This window comes from Chelonoidis abingdonii, chromosome 3, assembly GCF_003597395.2.
Source record: "Chelonoidis abingdonii isolate Lonesome George chromosome 3, CheloAbing_2.0, whole genome shotgun sequence".
NCBI lineage: Eukaryota > Metazoa > Chordata > Testudines > Testudinidae > Chelonoidis > Chelonoidis abingdonii.
This window is the reverse complement of record NC_133771.1, coordinates 184,441,341-184,460,521: the sequence shown is the minus strand read 5'-3', so window position 1 is coordinate 184,460,521 and position 19,181 is coordinate 184,441,341. Positions and strand designations below refer to the sequence as shown.

The following is a 19,181-nucleotide window of genomic DNA, read 5'->3' as shown; positions in this document are numbered from 1 at the left end:
CTGGCCCCAGCCCGGCAAAGGTCGGGGTTCCCCCCTGGCGGCCGTAGCCCTGGGCCCTTTAATTTGCCCCTGAGCCCCAGGGGACTCCCAGCCACCTCTTCAGCTGGGAGCCCCTGGTTGATTTAAAGGCCCTGGGGCTCCCAGCCACAGCCGGCGCCCCAGGGCCTTTAAATCTTGAGAGGCCCCGCCTCTTCCAGATGAGGCCACACCTCTTCCAGATGAGGCCAAGCCCCCCTCAGGACTCTGGCAGTACTGGTAAGTCCTGTAAGTTACTTTCACCCCTGAACATGTCTCAAACATCACACTTTTTTTGTTTTTTGACCATACCTCCATCCCACTCAGGATTTGACTACACACATTTCAGCTTTCTGCTGCAAGTAGGGGTATAGATTCATAGACTCTAGGACTAGAAGGGACCTCGAGAGGTCATCGAGTCCAGTCCCCTGCCCTCATGGCAGGACCAAATACTGTCTAGACCATCCCTGATAGACATTTATCAACCTTGTCATGGTATAATTCCCCCCTCTGAACCTTAGCATCCAAAAGATGGGTTACCAGCATGAATTCCTCTAAGCTAATTACCAGCTTAGAACCTGTAGCGCTGCCACCAACCAGGAATTCCAGTGACTGGTACACTCTGGTTCCCCCAAAACCTTGCCCGGGGAGCCCAAGACCCAGACCCTCTGGATCTTAACACAGGGAAAGTAAACCCTTTCCCCCACCGTTGCCTCTTCCCCAGGCTTCCCTCCCTGGGTTACCCTGGAAGATCAGTGTGATTCAAACTCCTTGAGTCTTAAAACAGAGGAAAATTCACCTTCTCCCTCTTTCTCTTTCCCCTCCCAGACTCTTTCCGAGAGAGAAAGTAATCCTGACACCGAGAGAAAATTAGCCTCTCTCTCCCCTTCCTCCTTTCTCCCCACCAATTCCCTGGTGAATCCAGACCCAGTCCCTTGGGGTCTGACCAGAATAAAAAACAATCAGGTTCTTAACAAGAAACTTTTAATTAAAGAGAGAAAAACAGTAAAAATTATCTTTGTAATTTAAAATGGAATAGGTACAGGGTCTTTTAGCTATAGACACTGGGAATACCCTCCCAGCCTAAGTATAAAAGTACAATTAAGATCTTTTCAGCAAAATACAAATTTGAACTCCTTTCAGCCAAATACACAATTGACCTCCTTCCGGCCAAATGCACATTTGCAAATAAAGAAAACAAACATAAGCCTAACTCGCCTTATCTACCTAGTACTCACTACTTTGAACTGATAAGAGCCTGTATCGAGAGATTGGAGAGAAACCTGGTTGCACGTCTGGTCACTCTCAGAACCAGAGAGAACAACAACCAAAACTAACAGCACACACAAAAACTTCCCTCCTCAAGATTTGAAAGTATCCTGTCCCCTGATTGGTTCTCTGGTCAGGTGACAGCCAGGCTTACTGAACTTGTTAACCCTTACAGTCAAAAGAGATATAAAGTACTTCTGTTTATTCATCCTACTATCTGTTTATGACAAACCTATTCTTAATATCTCCAGAGATGGAGATTCACAACCTCCCTAGGCAATTTATCCATTGTCCAACCACCCTGACCGTTAGGAACTTTTTCTAGTCCAACCTAAATCTCCCTTGCTGCAGTTTAAGCCCATTGCTTCTTGTTCTATCATTAGAGGCTAAGGTGAACAAGTTTTCTCCCTCCTCCTGATGACATCCTTTAGATACCTGAAAACTGCTATCAGGTCCCCTCAGTCTTCTCTTTTCCAAACTAAACAAACCCAATTCCTTTCAGCCTTCCTTCATAGGTCATGTTCTCAAGACCTTTAAACATTCTTGTTGCTCTTCTCTGGACCCTCTCAACTTTCTCCACATCTTTCTTGAAATGCGGTGCCCAGAACCGGACACAATACTCCAGTTGAGGGCCTAACCAGCGCAGAGTAGAGCGGAGAATGACTTCTGCGTGTCTTGTTTACAACCACCCTGTTAATGCATCCCAGAATCACGTTGCTTTTTTTTGCAACAGTATCACACTGTTGACTCATATTTAGCTTTCTGGTCCACTATGACCCATAGTCTCTTTCTGCATACTCCTTCCTAGACAGTCTCTTCCATTCTGTATGTGTAAACTGATGTTCTTCCTAAGTGGAGTACTTTGCATTTGTTCTTATTGACTTCATCCGGTTTACCTCAGACCATTTCTCCAATTTGTCCAGATCATTTTGAATTTTGACCCTGTCTCCAAAGCAGTTGCAATCCCTCCCAGTTTGGTATCGTCTGCAACTTAATAAGCGTACTTTCTATGTCAACATCTAAGTCGTTGATGAAGATATTGAACAGAGCCGGTCCCAAACAGACCCTGCGAACCCCACTTGTTATACCTTTCCAGCAGGATTGGGGCCATTAATAACTACTCTCTGAGTACGTTATCCAGCCAGTTATGCACCCACCTTTAGTAGCCCCATCTAAACTGTATTTGCCTAGTTTATCGATAAGGATATCATGTGAGACCGTATGAAATGCCTTACTAAAGTCTAGTATACCACATCCATTGCTTCTCCCTTATCCACAAGACTCGTTATCCTATCAAAAGAAGGCGATCAGATTGGTTTGACACGATTTGTTCTTTACAAATCCATGCTGCTATTCCCTATCACCTTACCACCTTCCAAGTGTTTGCAGATGATTTCTTTAATTACTTGCTCCATTATCTTCCCTGGCACAGAAGTTAAACTAACTGGTCTGTAGTTTCCTGGGTTGTTTTTATTTCCCTTTTTATAGATGGGCACTATATTTGCCCTTTTCCAGTCTTCTGGAATCTCTCAAGTGTATGTCTACACTTGCAGAGTTTCTGTGCTGTAAGTTTCACCAGTGACGGGGAACCAGTGAAAGAAAAGTGCTGGTTTCTGTACTCACTTAATTCCTCAGGCATCAGAGAGTGTTCACACTACCAGCACTTCCATCACCCATGAGAGCAGCGCTCGAGAGCAGCTATCCCACAGTGCAGCTCTCTGGATAGGTCTTGTGGGAAGGGGTGGGGGTGAGTGGAAGGTATTCTGGGTCCCTGCTCAGTGCACCATGCTGCCCTGCTTCATTTCTCAGCAGCCCCATTACTTCCTTGTTTCTTTCGTGGCATTTTTTTAACCCCTCCTGCTGTCTGGCTGCTTTTCCAGCCACATCTACAAGCAAAGGGAAAGGGAGTTTCAAACTTCCCGGGGCTTGCAGGGGGAGGGGCAGATGTCCATTTACCTGGCGTCAGAGCAGTGGAGATGCTGGCCAGAGTGGTCACTTTTGGAACTGTGGGATATCCTCCGGAAGCCAAAAGGTGTTTACACTGGTAGAATGTGTCTTCACTTTCACAACAGCGCAAAAAGATCAGCGGAAAGAACTGTGTGCCTGTCGTGAAGGAGGTTTTCTTTTTGTGGTGAAACTTCTGAGTTTCACTGTAAAAAGTCATTAACAGGTATAAACGCTCCCGCGATTTTAGCATAAAAAAGGGACATTTTGCACTTTAAATGGCAACTGTAGACATAGCCTAGGTCTCTTTACACAAAGACACAAGAGCTGGATTCCCACAAACTTTTTGTTTAAAAGACATACAGCCCCTTGAAAACAAACCAAGATGCTTCATCAAAACTTTTATCTTAAGGGCCACACAAACCTTCTATCAGAAACACAGATAATCACAAAGCCCTTTTCAATAGGTATTATTTACAGCTACCAACTTTTATATCACATGATTGTTTCCCCCATTCTCTAACTTAATCCTTTTAAATTTCTTGCAATTATATCTTACCCAGATATAACGTGACCTGATATAAAACGAATTTGAATATAATGCGGTAAATCAGTGCTCGGGGGGGAGGTGCGCACTCCGGCGGATCAAAGCAAGTTCGAGAATGCAATTTCATCTATAATGCGGTAAGAATATCAGGTAGAGGTGTAGTCTTTTTCCTAAGCAAGGTTCTGTAACTTATTGTGCAGACCAGATGGTCAATATAACGCGCTAAGTGGTATCCCCCAGTTTGGTCATTTTCTTTAGAACACTGTCAGGGGCTCGAGTGCTTTGCACAGCATTTACCAAGGTCACTCTTTGTGCAAAATTTTCCTGGGTTAGGCTCAGACATTGCAAAGCATAACCTATGGCAATAACAGCATTTAATAACCTTTCCAAACACAGGTCAGCACCCAGAGCTTGAAGTATATATCCTCTGAAGTCCAAGTCACACAGTCATGGTGCTGGTGGCCTGGCAAATCTATGACACAGCCCTCACAATCTGCAAAAAGCTTTTCCCTAAGGCAGTGTTTAAGGACAGCATAAACAGCAGCACAGACAATAGACTTCCATGATTTTTTTAAGCTTATGATGTGACACTGGGTCTGTTAGTTCCATGCTAAGGATCCTCCTTAATTTCAAATAGCCATCATCCTTGGCATCCTCATCAATGATTTGTACCAGTCAGGGGCAGCTCCAGGCCCCAGCAAGCCAATCATGTGCTTGGGGTGGCATGCCACGGGGGGGTGCTCTGCCAGTCGCCAGGAGGGTGGCAGACAGCTCCGGTGGATCTCCCACAGGCATGCCTGTGGCGGGTCCATTGGTCCCGCGGCTTCGGTGGACCTCCCACAGGCTTGCCTGCGGAGGGTCCACTGGTTCTGCGGCTTCGGTGGAGTCTCAGGACCAGCGAACCCTCTGCAGGCACGCCTGCGGGAGGTCCACCGGAGCCGCAGGACCGGCGACCGGCAAAACGCCCCCTGCGGCATGCCGCCATGCTTGGGGCGACGAAATGTCTAGAGCCGCCCCTAGTACCAGTGTTGGACCTGATTTATCTTCACTGTCTGATGCAATGCCAGCCAGGGCCTCCAGGGCCTCTACAAAGACATTTGTTGAGCTGTCAAGAGATTTTCAGAAAAGAAAATACTGTAAGCTCATGCCTCTTTTTTTTCTTTGTTTGTTTGTTTTTTAAATTTATGTAACCGTGGTTCAGTTCCAACCCATTACTCCCCATTCTCGACCATCACTTCTTAATTGTTCCTTTACCTGTGCAATGTCTTTTCTGTTCACCTTGTCTGCTGGCAACTCCCATGAGCTACAGTCACCTTCCTCTTCCAGGGGGAGCAGAAAAAAAGAGGTCGTCATGCTCATCAGTCTTCCTCATGAGCGGTGAGGTTTCAGGGTCGGGTTCTGGTGTAGTCGTTAAAGTCCGCCCAGGGATGGTGTGTAATTTTCCAAGGTTAATGGGGGGGGCTCAAGCTGGTTCTGTGTTGCATCAATGGAAAGGAATGCCCCTAGATACTGAAAACAGTCCTGGTTGCTGCTGGCTCCATCTGGCAGAAGGGTTACAGAATGTTCAATTGTTCAAGACTTTTAAAATGATATCTTACAAGGCACACTTTGTACAAAACATATCATAATCATATCCCCGTCTCCATGGTGAATATAGGGGTGCAAGGGTGCTACTCTGAGGTACAGAGTGCCACAAACATCCACAGGAATTAGCTTTCTTCCAGTCTTCTGGAACTTCCCAGTGTTCTAAGGCTTATTGAAAATCAACTTTAATGGTTCAGCAAGCTCACCAGTCAGCTCTTGGAGAAATCTCAGATGCAAGTTCTCTGGACCTGCTGATTTATACTTTAGTAACTGCTGTTTAACATCTTCCTGATATGCTAATAGCCCAGGAAGAGTGTTATCATCATCATATGATAACTACATCATCTGTTTATTCCCAAATACAGAACAAAAATAGTAATTGAATACTTTTGCATTTTTAATAATCCCATCACTTCTATCTAGTAATAAACCAATACCTGTTAGAACTCCTTTGGTTCCTAGTATACTTAAACTCCTTCTAATTGTCCTTAACTATACTGGCCACAGGTTGTTGTGTGTGGTGTGTGGTTTTTGGTTTTGGTTTCTCTCCACCAAAAGTATGGAAGAGGAATTTCAACACTGTTTCAATCCATATGTTGTAAATACCATAGCTCATTTACAGTTGAATTGCTAATTTATGGTTTTGCATGTTCCTTTCTACAGGGAGAAAGAAAATGTAGAAAGGAACATTCAGAAATTTGCCTGAGATACACTTCGCTATCACTTCTAAACCAATGATCCAAGCTCTGGGCATTCTGATTGGTTCATAAAGGTGTTCTTAAGTTCCCTTATTCACTCTACTGTGTTTTACTATATATGTATCACTCTGAGTTCTTTCAGCCTTTCAATTATGGAGATGCAGGTTCACATATTTTTATAACAAATTTCATGCCTGATACTCATTTTGTTGGTCTCTTTGGGGGTTGCTCCTTCAGAAAACAATCCTGCAAATATTTATGCATGTGAGTAACTTTACCCATGTAAGTAGTATTGTGGAGTTGAATGGCATTGTTCCCCATGAATAAAGTTATTCACTTGGCTAATTGTTTGCAGAATTAGGGCCTTATTTTGTACTACAACTTTAAAATGTTAGTGCCTAATTTTAAGGCAAGATATGGAGGGTCTGATTCTCCATTGCTTTGCTCCCTATGTCATTATTCACACCTGTGGAAGGGGTGTACAAAGGTTCAGAACAGTAACAAACAAAATAAACTATCATACTCCCTAAGTAATACATCATTCACTGTAGTATCTCCGTAAAGAGTCTGGAGGCCAATAGTCCCTTCTGCTATGCTGTTGTCATCTTGCCTTGCTGCCAGATATTGCAGGAACTCATTCTCTTCTTTTGTCATTCACCATTCTGTTTACAGTGCAACAGCCAAATTCATCCATAGTGTGAGTACACTACAATCAATGTTTATGGCCTTTAAGCCAGTTTTCAATCTACAGAACAATGTTTTTTACCCCAACTAGTTCACCTTCATTTTTCCAAGATCTTCATGAGATTGTATTATTGTTCGTGTTTTTGTATATTTGCCTGAACATTTTTCAAGGCTTTTCAATTCAATTTTTTTATTAACATAAGAAAAGAAATAAAGATATTTATTTATAAATCAAACAGTTACTACTACATGCATGTAAATCCTGAGATGCATTGTTACTATTTCTAGGGAAATAGTAGCAATGTCGTTTTAATCAATGCACAAAATATAGAACAAACAACCAGGGCCAGCTTTAGGCCAATTCCACCAATTCCCCCGAATCAGGCCCCGCGCCTAAGAGGGCCCCGCGCCCAGTGAAAATCTCTTCCCTGGCTAGAGGCGCCTTTTTAATTTTTACTCACCTGGTGGTGCTCCAGATCTTTGGCGGCACTTTGGTGGTGGGTCCTTCGCTTGCTCTGGGTCTTCGGCGGCAGGTCCTTCAGTGCCACTGAACACACCCGGAGCAAGTGAACGACCCACCACTGAAGTGCTGCCGAAGATTCGGAGCACCGCCCAGTAAGTACAAGCCCCACATGGTTTTTTACATTTTTTTTTAATAGTCATCCCTGCTGAGGCCCCGTCGAAACTGTTCGAATTTGGCCCCGCATTTCCTAAAGCCGGCCCTGCAAACAACATACAATTAAAATGCATAAAACCCTCAACCAGACAAAATACACTAACCCACCATTGTTTGGACCGGGCTACAGAAGAGAAATCTACTTGAGTTTGTAATAGACAAGGACTGATTACATTTTTAATTAACGTGGGGGAACATACAGAGATTTGGGGCCAGTTGATCCTTCTCTTTCAGTGTGCTTAAGTCCAGACCATGATATGTTCAGCATATTTTTCATTCCAAGAAGCGCACAGTTTCTCCATTACTAGAATGATCCAACAGTGCTTAATGTGTAATGAAAGAGGCGCTGGGACTCAAGCAATTTGTTTTACTTTCATAACAGACAGGACAGGCCCAGAGGTGCCAGGGATCTGAAGTGCCAGGCCTGGAGGTGCCAGGGCTCAGCCCTGGCACCATTAAGTCTGTGTTCCAAGAACAGAGATATCCAGTGTGCAGGGTAAAGTTGTTAGTTGCTATTTACAGGTAATCGGCTTTGTAGCTGCCATAATCAGAAGTCCACTGAGGCCCTGCTAATCATTGGGGGGAGGGATAGCTCAGTGGTTTGAGCATTGGCCTGCTAAACACAGGGTTATGAATTCAATCCTTGAGGGGGCCACTTAGAGATCTGGGGCAAAAATTGGTCCTGCTAGTGAAGGTAGGGGGCTGGACTCAATGAGCTTTCAAGGTCCCTTCCAGTTCTAAGAGATCAGTATATCTCCAATTATTATTGTGTTACACCTTGCATATTCATGAACATCAGTGCAGAGTGAGGATAAAATGTTACAATTCAGATCTGGCACCATTTCACACTCACTGAATCAGGCCCAGGGAATCAGATAGGGACTAGTCAAAGGAACAGAGAGCAGCTTTCCAAACAGAAAAACTTTAGGGGCAGAGAACAGTTGTATGCCAGTTACCACAGAGGGAAACTTTTGAAATACTGAGCAAATTGAATGAACCTTGTGCACAGCCACCACATGTCAGCTAATGATCTGACCACAGCACTTCCAGCTAAGAGAAGACAAGACTGGGTTAACTGGCTGAAGCCAAGCAGAGGAGATGTAGATCCAACACAGGTTTTTCATCTTGGTTCCTCTAATAGAATTAGAAACTGCACATGGCTTCATCAATCTTTTAATAGCAATTTTATCTGCCTCTAAATTTAGTTGTGTGCCCTCCAAATCTTGCCAGTTCTCCAGCAGAGAACGATCTGTGGAAGAAAGGTAAATGCTGAGATAGAGCAGTGGAACAGCACTCCACGGAATGGCTTGAAGTGCAGGTGGCAGGGAACCTGGGCAGAAAAGGCCATTGAGTAAATTGCCTAGTAAGCCTCCACCTGCACCATATTGCTGTGCTCCTCATGGTCCAGGACCCAATCATCAGCATACACTGATAGGACAACCTGGAACTCCAACTCATAGAGCACCAACCCCGTCCTCATCCTATGGAGGAGATGGAGGAAGGACTCAATGGCTAGAGTGTGCAGCTGGCCAGACAGTGGACACCTGATGTACCCCTCGCCCAAAGCTTACAGGTCCAGTCAGGGTCCAGTTGAGCTGACCAAACACTCCACGGAGGTGTACAACACCTGGAGAAAGCCCACAAACTGGGGCCCAAAGCCAAACTCCCCCAGAGTGCCCAGGAGATACCTGTCATCCACCCTGTCAAATGACTTCTCCTGGTCCAGGGACAGGAGGGCGAATGATAGACCATCCCTACACCAAAGCTTGATGAGGTCCCAGACCAAATAAAGGTTATCGAAGATGGTACGGCCCAGGATGGTATAGGTCTGGTCGAGGTGGACCAAGTCTGCCAGTACGGACCCCAGTTGCAGCAAGATGGCCTTCGGTATGACTTTGTAGTCCATGCTGAGGAGCGAGATGGGACGCCAATTCCTAAGGTTGCAGAGGTCCCCTTTCTTCAGTAGCAAGGTGAGCACAACTCACCTGCATAACAGAGAGCATGCCACTCCTTAAGAAGTTGGCCAGACAACAAGGTCCAGGCTGAGGACATCCCAGAAGGCCTGGTAGAACTCCATGGTCAGTCCATCCATGCCCAGAGATTTATTAGTGGGCATGAGATGGAGGGCTTCTGAGAGCTCGGCCACAGTGAAAGCTAGCTCCAGCCGGTCCCTGTCACCTGCACTGACCATTGGGAGTCTGTCCCAGAGCCCTCTGCAGGCATCAGTATCAGTCAGATCCAGGTAGAAAGCCTTGGTACTCAACATTTTCTGAAAATCAGGTCCCTGTTTAAGGTATGTCAAGCTAAGCCCCAAACACAAAGGTATCCAAAATCACTAGTCATTTTTGAAAATCTCGTTCAGGATCTTTCTCGGTGCTGGTTGTGGAGCTCATTAATTATCATCACAGACACTCTAATACAAACTTTACCTGCCCCTTGGGTAAAAAAAGCTTTTTAACTTTTTTAAAACAGCAATAATTAAACTTATTATGCACCTGCAACTATGAATGTTCTCCAAAGCACTTGAAATAAAAACCCAAATCATCTGACTCATTGAGTTTTTACAGGTAGATTATTAAAGCAGGGCAAGCTGGAAATGTTATCAGAATGGCCTGAAGCACTCTACTATTTTAGGGACACTGAAAAACAGTTTAAAAAATAATCCTCTCAGAGGGGATTTGTGCCACCACTGACTGATCATGGCCATTTCTAGTAAAATCGTATTTTTCGTGAGCTCTTAATTTGTGCCTATTGTGTTTGAATGTCCAGTTGTGTTGCGTCATGGTAGCTGACTTGTGTGGGCTTGCTTAGCTGTGCCATGAATTTCTTCATTCTTTACCATTTTCACTTCAGTTGCAACATATCTGTATAGCTTTTAAGGCCATCCTAGGGATAGAAATGAGTTAGGTGCCATGATATTGAAACTTTGTTGATGCTAACAGGATATGTGGCTAGTTTTGTATCTTTGGAGTATTGTCCCTGTAAATTGAAGATGTCTGCCTCACAATCTGCTAGGATTCAAGATGGAGGAACAATATTTAATATTTATATAGCACTTTTCATTTGTAGATCTCAAAATGCTTTAAAAGAAGCTAAGCATCATTATTCCCTGTTCTAATGAACAGAGCCCTGCAAATCAGTGGATATCCACTTTAAATCTGTGGACCATTTTTGCAGATTGCAGCTTGGATGCAGATACAAATTTTGTATTCATGCAGGGCTCTGCAGCACACACTCACCTGAACAGAGTGGCTGTCAGCCAGCCCTCAGGCTCCAGCTCAGCTCTCTGAATCACGCAGCAGCGGGCTGCAATATGTGGTAATAGCCCCTGGGCATGCTAGGATTTGCAGTCCCCAGCTTGCTTGGACAGAGGAGGTAAACTACAACTCCCAGAAGGGAGTGAGCCAAACCCTATTTCGGAAGAGGTGTGGTTGCACTTTAAACTAGTGGGTGGCAAGGGTGGGTGCTTCGAAGAGAGTAGTTGCCACTGTCTGTCCTGCTGGACCTGCATGCATTAGGGCCACTACAGCTGCATAGGGGTGTCTGAGCCCTCCCACTGGAAGGGCAGAACTGCATACAAGGGCCTAGGATTGTAGCCTCCTGGCTACGGAGGGGCAGAGCAGTGGTCGAACAGAAGGTCTTGAGGAAGAAGTGGGAGGTGGGTGTTTGAGGGTGGGCACTTGGCATCACTGCTGTGCGATGTCCTGTGGAGTTGTTAGTAGAGCCCTACAAATCCACAGATACCTGTGGATATCTGCATCCATGGATACAGAGATATCTGCAGACAACTTTTGTGGATCATGGATCGGATGCGAATACAAGTTTTGTATCTGCACAGGGCTCTATTGATGGGGGAACCAAGCTGTACAGTAGATACCTGGAGATACTTGTACAACAGCACAGTTCTCAGAAAATGATCCCTGCTCACATTAGTCAGGCCAGCAATAATGCTGCCTCATATGGAGAAACAGCAGTGTTCCACTGGGGACTTGAATTTTACCTGAAACACTGCAATTTAATTATTGGTGTTATTTTAGGCTAGTGTACAATGCTGAACATTGATAGCCTGATTCTGCAAGCCCTATGCATGGAATGCCCATTGCAGTCAATGGGAGCTCTACTGCTTATTACTCTGGGTAATTCCATTGATTTCAATAGGGCTATTCACAGTAGTAAGTACCATGCCTGGTACAAAAGTGCTTGCGTTATTGGACTATTTGTTTATAGCTGACAGTTATGTAGCCTTTTATAGCTGAAGCTGTCCCCAGATGCATGTGGTTGCATGAAGAGCATAACATTTATTTCATGAGACATAAGCATTAATACAGCTCTCTCCTTTAACACACGTAAATGCCTGAGACACCTGGAACATAATGGAAGACAAAATGTAACTCATGGAAATGCAGAACAGAATAGTAATTATAATAGTACCCGTGAATGCCATTACAGTCTGTCTCTGAACATTTCCTTTAAAAAACCACTAATGTAAAAGGTTTATAAGTTTGTCCCTCAAATTTCTGGACTCAGATGTGGCACAAACCATGTCATCTTAGAAGCAAGTATTTTATTAATTTGGTTTAAATCAATTTAATTATTTTTAGGATACAAGAATGCAACTCAAATTTTAGAATTGTATTATTCTCAATAAATATCTGATTCAATAAATAGAATTAGTGAAATGTATCCTTATAAGACTGTACTTTTATAAAGTTCATAAAAGCAGACACAGAAATAATTTGATTTAGATACCTTCTGGACCTACTGATCATTGTATATTACTAGTAAGACAATTTAGATAAAGGTCTGATGGCGGTTAATAGTTGGGGCGAAATATTAAAAAGGACTACCAACAGCTATTACTTAACTCAGTATGATTTGGAGATCCAGTCCATGAAACCAGTCAACATTTTCCTCAAAGCCTGTTTGACCTTAGCAAATTTTCAACCTCAGGCATATGCAGAGTTGCACACACACACACTCCTGCATCTGTAAGAGTCCAGTTTACACATGCAGACAGATGTTTAGCTACCTACTTGTGTTCACTTGCCTGATTGCACATGTAATTGCCAGTGTAAACCTGAATGAGGGGGTTTGTGGTTGTATCCTATGTTCCACTGACTGAAAGTATGGCCTCAGCTGCAATTTCTCATCCCCCGAGACTTGGCACTGATTCTTTGATTCAATCCAAGGTCATGTAAAGTACAGCAACGGATAAAGCTACTTTAACAAATTTCTCCTGCAAGCAATTTAATCTCATTTCAGAAAAGTCATTAAGCAAACATATGTAGGAGTCACACAAATCAGAAACCACAGTATTTCACAGAAACATTCAATTGCTAGAATCCAAATCTTTGCATTTCCAGACAGCCTAACACCATATGAAGAACAGGAGTACTTGTGGCACCTTAGAGATTAACAAATTTATTTGAGCATAAGCTTTCGTGGGCTACAGCCCACTTCTTCAGATGCATAGAATGGAACATATATTGAGGAGATATATATACACATACAGAAAGCATGAAACCTCAATGTAAACCTGCACAAAGTGTACATGTCAAAGGTGTGTGTGTGTGTGTGTGAGAGAGAGAGAGAGAGAGAGATGGTGATGGGACTGGATAGACTGCTATCAAAATGCATGTGTATCAGTTTATTTACTATGAGTCTAATCATGTGATTTAAAAAAAGAACAACAACCAGCAGCTAATATACTTTTGATTTGCAGACAAAACTGTGTGGAATAAATAATAAGAACTTTAATATGGCAGAAATATTATGTAGGCCTAAATTGACCAGTTCATGCCTTGAGCCCTCGGTAGGAAATAGGCAGGGTGCCTTAGATTGAGTGAGTTGCAATTAAATTGGATCTATTTTATTTCTGTCTACCTGCTTTTATCACTGTAGTACCTAAGAGCAACACTAGGAAGACCAGACAGACTATAGTGGCCTGATTGTCAGAGATGCCGAGCAATGAAAGCTGCAAGTGCTCAGCAGGGCCAGCTCCAGGTTTTCTGCTGCCTCAAGCAAAAAACAACCACCAAAAAAACTGGAGTGCAGCCCCTTGGGAAAAGCTGCCCCCAAAGGGCTGGAGTGCTGCCCCTTGGGAAGAGCTGCCCCAAGCACATGCTTGGAATGCTGGTGCCTAGAGCCGGCCCTGGTGCTCAGTACCTCTAGATAGGTTATATGCCTTTAACTTTTTACAAGGTGGTCATATTTCAGAACATTATATCTAGGTATCAAAATTATAATGCATTCAAAGGGACTAAAGGTTAGCGATGATGCAATACTCAAAAAGGCATTCTTTTGGGACAGTAAATTCACTGAAGTGTCACTATACAAATTCAACATTGATTAAGTAAAGATGTGTGGAATCAAATGGCTGCCTTGTCTGCTATTTTATGGCCTCATCTACTAGTTAAAAATGATATCATATGTTACTTTTTCCACATAATAGTTTTTCCAGTGGCTTGTTGGACTTATTAAAATGTTTCTGCCTATGAAGAGACACTGGGCCCACTTATTTAATTTTAGCTCCTTAAAATACTCAAAAGTAATCCTTTCTTCAATTTTGTACATGTGTCCTGTGGATTGAGAAGGCTGTTTTAGTCACATTTAAGAAAGCCAGGAGAAGAAGTTTTTGAGATATAGCTACAACACCTGTAAATCATATTTGGAAAAAATCTTTTAATACTTTTTTGTCACTCCCCTCTAAGTGTGTCAGCCAAACCCAAACTATCTTCAAATCTGTTTCTTTCCCTAAAGATCTGGATGAAAACTAGTATCTTAACCATTTTAAAGAAATGGAACAGCATATTTAGAAGTTATTCATGACTGTATTCAAAATATCAGAATGATATTGGACTTTTAAAATAAAAATAATAAAATCTAGCAATAATATTGAGCTTTTCATCTGTAGATCTCAAAACACCTTATAAGGGAGGATCAGTATCATTGTCACTATTTTTACAGATAGGGAAACTGAGAAACAAAGAGGTCCAAATTCACACAGTGGCTTGGAATTCAAAGTTCAAAATCCACAGTTCTCTTTGCAGGGTCAGGGCTGAAGTCCTTAATCCTTAAACCCACTAGAGCCCTGTGATGTCAGTGGGGCTCTGCACAGCTGCAAGATCTCACTGTAGTATTGGGTGTCTTGACTCTAGGTTGGTGCTCTTAGTGACTGGTTACCATACTGCTTCACCAAAGACCAGATTAGAATAGAGTGGTCCACGCTTTGTAAATTGCTTGGGATACCTGAACTTTGCATTTCCATATTTCCCAGTGTTTGTTTTATTTTATGTTTTGAAGATTTGCCTTTTCTGAATGAACATTTCCTGACATTTCTATTATTGGATTGGTGGGTTTTTTTTAAAAGCTTTCATGCTTTTTTCAGTTTTTCCCCCATAAAGTATTGATACATATTTTCAAAAACTGAAGTCCAGCTGAGTTTTGGTTTTGGTCAGGACCAAGTTCATATCTGCACAGTGCTTTGAAGATTTAAATCACTCTAGAGGTGCTAAAATATTACTTTATTGCTATTCATTTTAAAACTAGGCTGCCAAAGTTAGTGGTCCAATTTTGAATTTGTCTGTCAAGTTTTATGCACCTAGTTTCAGATCTGTAAAACTTGAGAACCTTAACTTATTATAAGTATCCATTAGGATGGGGTGTTTACAAATGTATGTCAGACAGGAAGGGTCAGATAGCAAAGTGAAGTGAGTTCAAATCACGACTGCTGCAGATACATCTAGCAAACAGGTCTATGTCATCCTGTTAAGTACAAATCACTGTGGACACTGTATTGATGACATTCAATTGTCATGATACTAGAACAGTGCTGCAAGAATGATTTGTATAAAAATGATATCTGTAAATAGGGTGACCAGATGTTCTGATTTTTATAGAGACAGTCCTGAGTTTTGGGTCTTTTTCTTATATAGGCTCTTATTACCCCCACCTCCTGTCCCGATTTTTCACAGTTGCTGTCTGGTCACCTTATCTGTAGATAGGTACATTTTGATACTTTGTTAATATTGTTATGACAGGAGTCACCCGATGGAGCTGTTACACAGTCTTATAGGTTCTTTTAGTGTGTGAGTAGTGAAGAAATTTCTTTGAAGAAATTATGCACTGTTAGCTTTGACGGGCACTTTCATCTTGCAGGAGCTGTGGCAAGCAGCGGAGGAGTTTGCCCTCTGCCTTAGTCTCTCTAACTAGAGTCAGTTCATGAGACAGATGTGTTCCCTGGAAACCTCGCATTAGTGTTTGGGCTGAGATTCCTGAAGGAGGTGAGTTGATTGTTTAACACTGCTGTTCAGGAAATGGTATATACAACATAAAATAAAACAAATTGAACTAAGAATATACCCAGACTGTATCGCTGATTTCTCCTCCGACAGGAAGCTGGCCTGCAAGGCCCCAACACCTACGACAGCTCAGCAGAGGGGTGACAATACGCTGGCTGGCTGAATGAATGAATGTACATATACACTTAAGCAGCGCATAGAGTATGGACACTGCACGCCTAGCTAGCATAGGTATAAATAGCAGTGTAGATGATAAGAAACAGCTTAGGAGAGTAGGCCCTACGTGCCTGAACCCTAGGGGATATACCCTACGCAGCTCTCTACATGCCCAAGCTATGCCTCCTATGTCTACACTGATATTTTTAGCAGTGTAGTGTATCACTGCCTACCTACCTGCTGCCAGAACCTTTTCCCACCATTGTGAAAGACTCTGGCAGGGGAAGGCAGTGGGGAAAGGCTTCAGCAGCGTCCCACTTCCAGAGCCTTTCACGGTGGCAGGGAAAGGCTCTGGAAGCTCTCTGCTGCTGGAGCCTTTCCTGCCGTGTGTAGCTTCACATCACAGAAACAAGTGTGGATGCTGCCTGTCTTTCACTGTGGCGTGTAGCTACATGTGCCCTACCCACCATCACAAGTGTAGACAAGGTCTCCCAAGTATCTCCAAGGGGTGTGTCTTCTCCATTCTAGGAAGCATCTCTTAGTTTGAGAAGTAATTCTGAGAGGAAGCTAAGGGATGTGCCTGATTTTCCTACATCTCTGATAATGTGTGAATGTAAGCCGCAGCAGCAGCAGGCACTGGACTGCTTTTGTACCTTCTTTGCAATTAACTTCTGCTACTGTCATGGTTCCAGGGGTTGTATCTTTTTGTGTTAACTGTGACACTGCACCCCATATTCTTCATCAGGCTATTAATATGATACGATAAAATACATCATAATTATGCTATAATGCAAGATAAGTCATGTGAGGTATCATTGGCAAAGTGATGATTTGCTGAATATTATTATCCTATTTGTATACATGTATCATTTTTGTATCTGAAGATACAAATATTGACTATGTATCTGTATTTCAAATGTAGTTATACCTGGATAATGCCCACTAGACAAGATACTTTCAGTCTAAATAGTTGGTTGTAAAGGGCCTATTCAGGGTAATTGGCCATTAGAGAACAATAGGCCTCAGGAGAAGCTTATCTCCTTCCTGATGAGCCTTCCTGAGAACGATACAGACAGTCTGATTGATGGCTGCTCGGATGCTACATGGATATATGACCAGGCCACATGATGCTGGACTCCATCTTTGGATGTCAGTATTTTTCTACAGACTGGTCTGGGAACCAAGCTTTGGAATGAAGGGTTCCCGCCATATGCAAAAGCTATATAAGGCAGGGAGTGACATCATCTGTAGTTCTTTACTCCCCACACAATCGTGGAAACACCTGAGGAACAAAGACTGAACTGGGGGAAGTGCTTGAACCAGGCAAAAGGGATTTCTAACCTGTGTATGAAACACCTGGGGATTCTAAGCTGTAACACAGTGCAGCTTGCCGCTTAAGAATGTACAAGTCCACCTGTACCATCATTTAGGGTGAGAATCTGCTATTCATATCTAATCGATCTAGTATATTAAGCTTAGCTTGCATTTTTGTTTGTGCTAGGTAATCTGCTTTGATCCATTTGCTATCACTTATAATCACTTAAAATCTATTTTGTAGTTAATAAACTTGTTTTGTTTTAATCTAAACCAGTAAGCTTTGATTGGAGTGCTTGGGGGAAAATTTCTGCTTGGTTACCACAGGGGTTCATTTTTCTCTTCATGCTGAGGGAGAGGTGAACCAGGTATTAAACCCATATACTGGCCAGATTCAACCAGAGCAGGACAGTAATGCTCTGGGGTCCCAGGCTGGGAAGCTGGTGGCTAGAAAGCCTGCGTTTAACTTCAGCTGGGTGTGTCCCTACCTGTAGGAATGCTGGTGAGAGTGCAGGCTGGAAGGCTTTGCAGCTTGTCACAGCAGTACAATGTGAAAGAGACTCCAGACTGGTGGGTCGGGGGCTCAATGATACCCCAGTTCCAGGTGGCACCCAGGAGGAACTTGTCACACTAACCCACTGATAAAGACCAAGAGGCCACATAGAATTATTTCATTCTTAGTGGGATGTACCAATTTCTCTGCAACAAGGAGGAGAAAACAAATCAGGTACTTACTAGCTGAAGGAGAAAGAAGCAACAGACAGTTGCAATATGGCTACTATAGTACTGCTGCTGCTAGGCTCTGCTAAATTAAAATAACATCCCTAGAAAAGCATGATGGGAAAAGGTTACTTTAAGAGGGCACCCTGCACTTAGGGGGAATTATTTGGAAGTCCCTAAGGGAGGTGTGCCTAAAGAAGGGGCCTAAACATTATAGTATGCCCACTTTGGATTTTAGGGTTTTTGTCTCTAAAAACTGTTTGCAAGAAGGAATGCTGAGCACAACGTGCAACTCACGTAGCTGGGTGTGGAAAACAGTAAGAAGCCTCCTCCTAGTCTGAGCAGCTGTAAAGCACTCAATGAAGATTGCTGCATCCCAATAGCTGGCTGAATCTACATGAGCCCTTATGCAATGTTGTTACCACAGTGAATGCTAGAATGTAGATATAGCAGTTGATCCTGTGGCCCCACCCACACCCAGTGTGCTGCCCTATAGAGAGCCCTCAGGCATAGGGCTTTGTATAGCGCACAGCACAGACTTTCTGGGTGTCCTCCCCTACTCCTGTATGCCACATTTGGAAGGACAGTGGTTCACTTGCCAGCTGCAGATTTCTTCTGTCTGAAGCCAAGCAGGATTTACCCTACAGGGACTAAGGAATAGATTTCTAAAGGAATAGATTTCTAAAGGAATTTAGTTGTCTAAAGATGCAGATAGATGCCTAGTGGGAAATCAATGGGAGTTAGTACTGGAACTTTCAAAAGCACCTAGGAGCCTAGGTTTCTATCTGCATATTTCTATTGGTCCCTGTCAAGGCTGATTCCCCACTCTGGCACATTGAGTGCAGAAGGTGGGAGCCCGCAAGGACTTTAAGAATTAATACTGGCCACTCCAGGCTGGTATTAAACTCCAAAGGTTACAGCTTTTTACTGACCTTGGATTGGTAGATTCTGCCACCACCCAAGTGCAGTACTCCTTTGAGAAACCAGGAAGGCACACTTGGGAATTCCTTGCTGTGAGATACCTCAAGCCCTTTCACCCCCTGTCCGAGGAAGAACGGAGAAAGAAGGAAAAGAAAAAAGCAATTAGCTGTTGCTATCAGCTAATTAAACATGTGCACAAACCTCTTAAGACACAAAAATCCAATTCTGTTCTTAACAAAGGTAAATTTTATTAATTAAAAAAAGAAAGAAAATACACTTGGGAATTTAGGCTTTCTGCTACATTAAAAAAAAACAAGGATTAAGCATTAAGAATAGTTTTTTTGATGTCCATC

At 43.1% G+C, this 19,181-nt stretch overlaps 1 long non-coding RNA gene across 1 annotated transcript; it reads right to left on the bottom strand.

Moving 5' to 3' along the window:
* Positions 1 to 4,997: 4,997 nt before the first annotated feature.
* LOC116825571 (uncharacterized) lies at positions 4,998 to 18,924 on the bottom strand. Its single transcript, XR_004373860.2, has 3 exons — positions 18,840 to 18,924; positions 17,676 to 17,886; positions 4,998 to 5,316 (listed from the first exon to the last, which is right to left on the bottom strand). It is a non-coding gene; the product is annotated as an uncharacterized LOC116825571 (long non-coding RNA).
* Between the last annotated feature and the right edge of the window lie 257 nt (positions 18,925 to 19,181).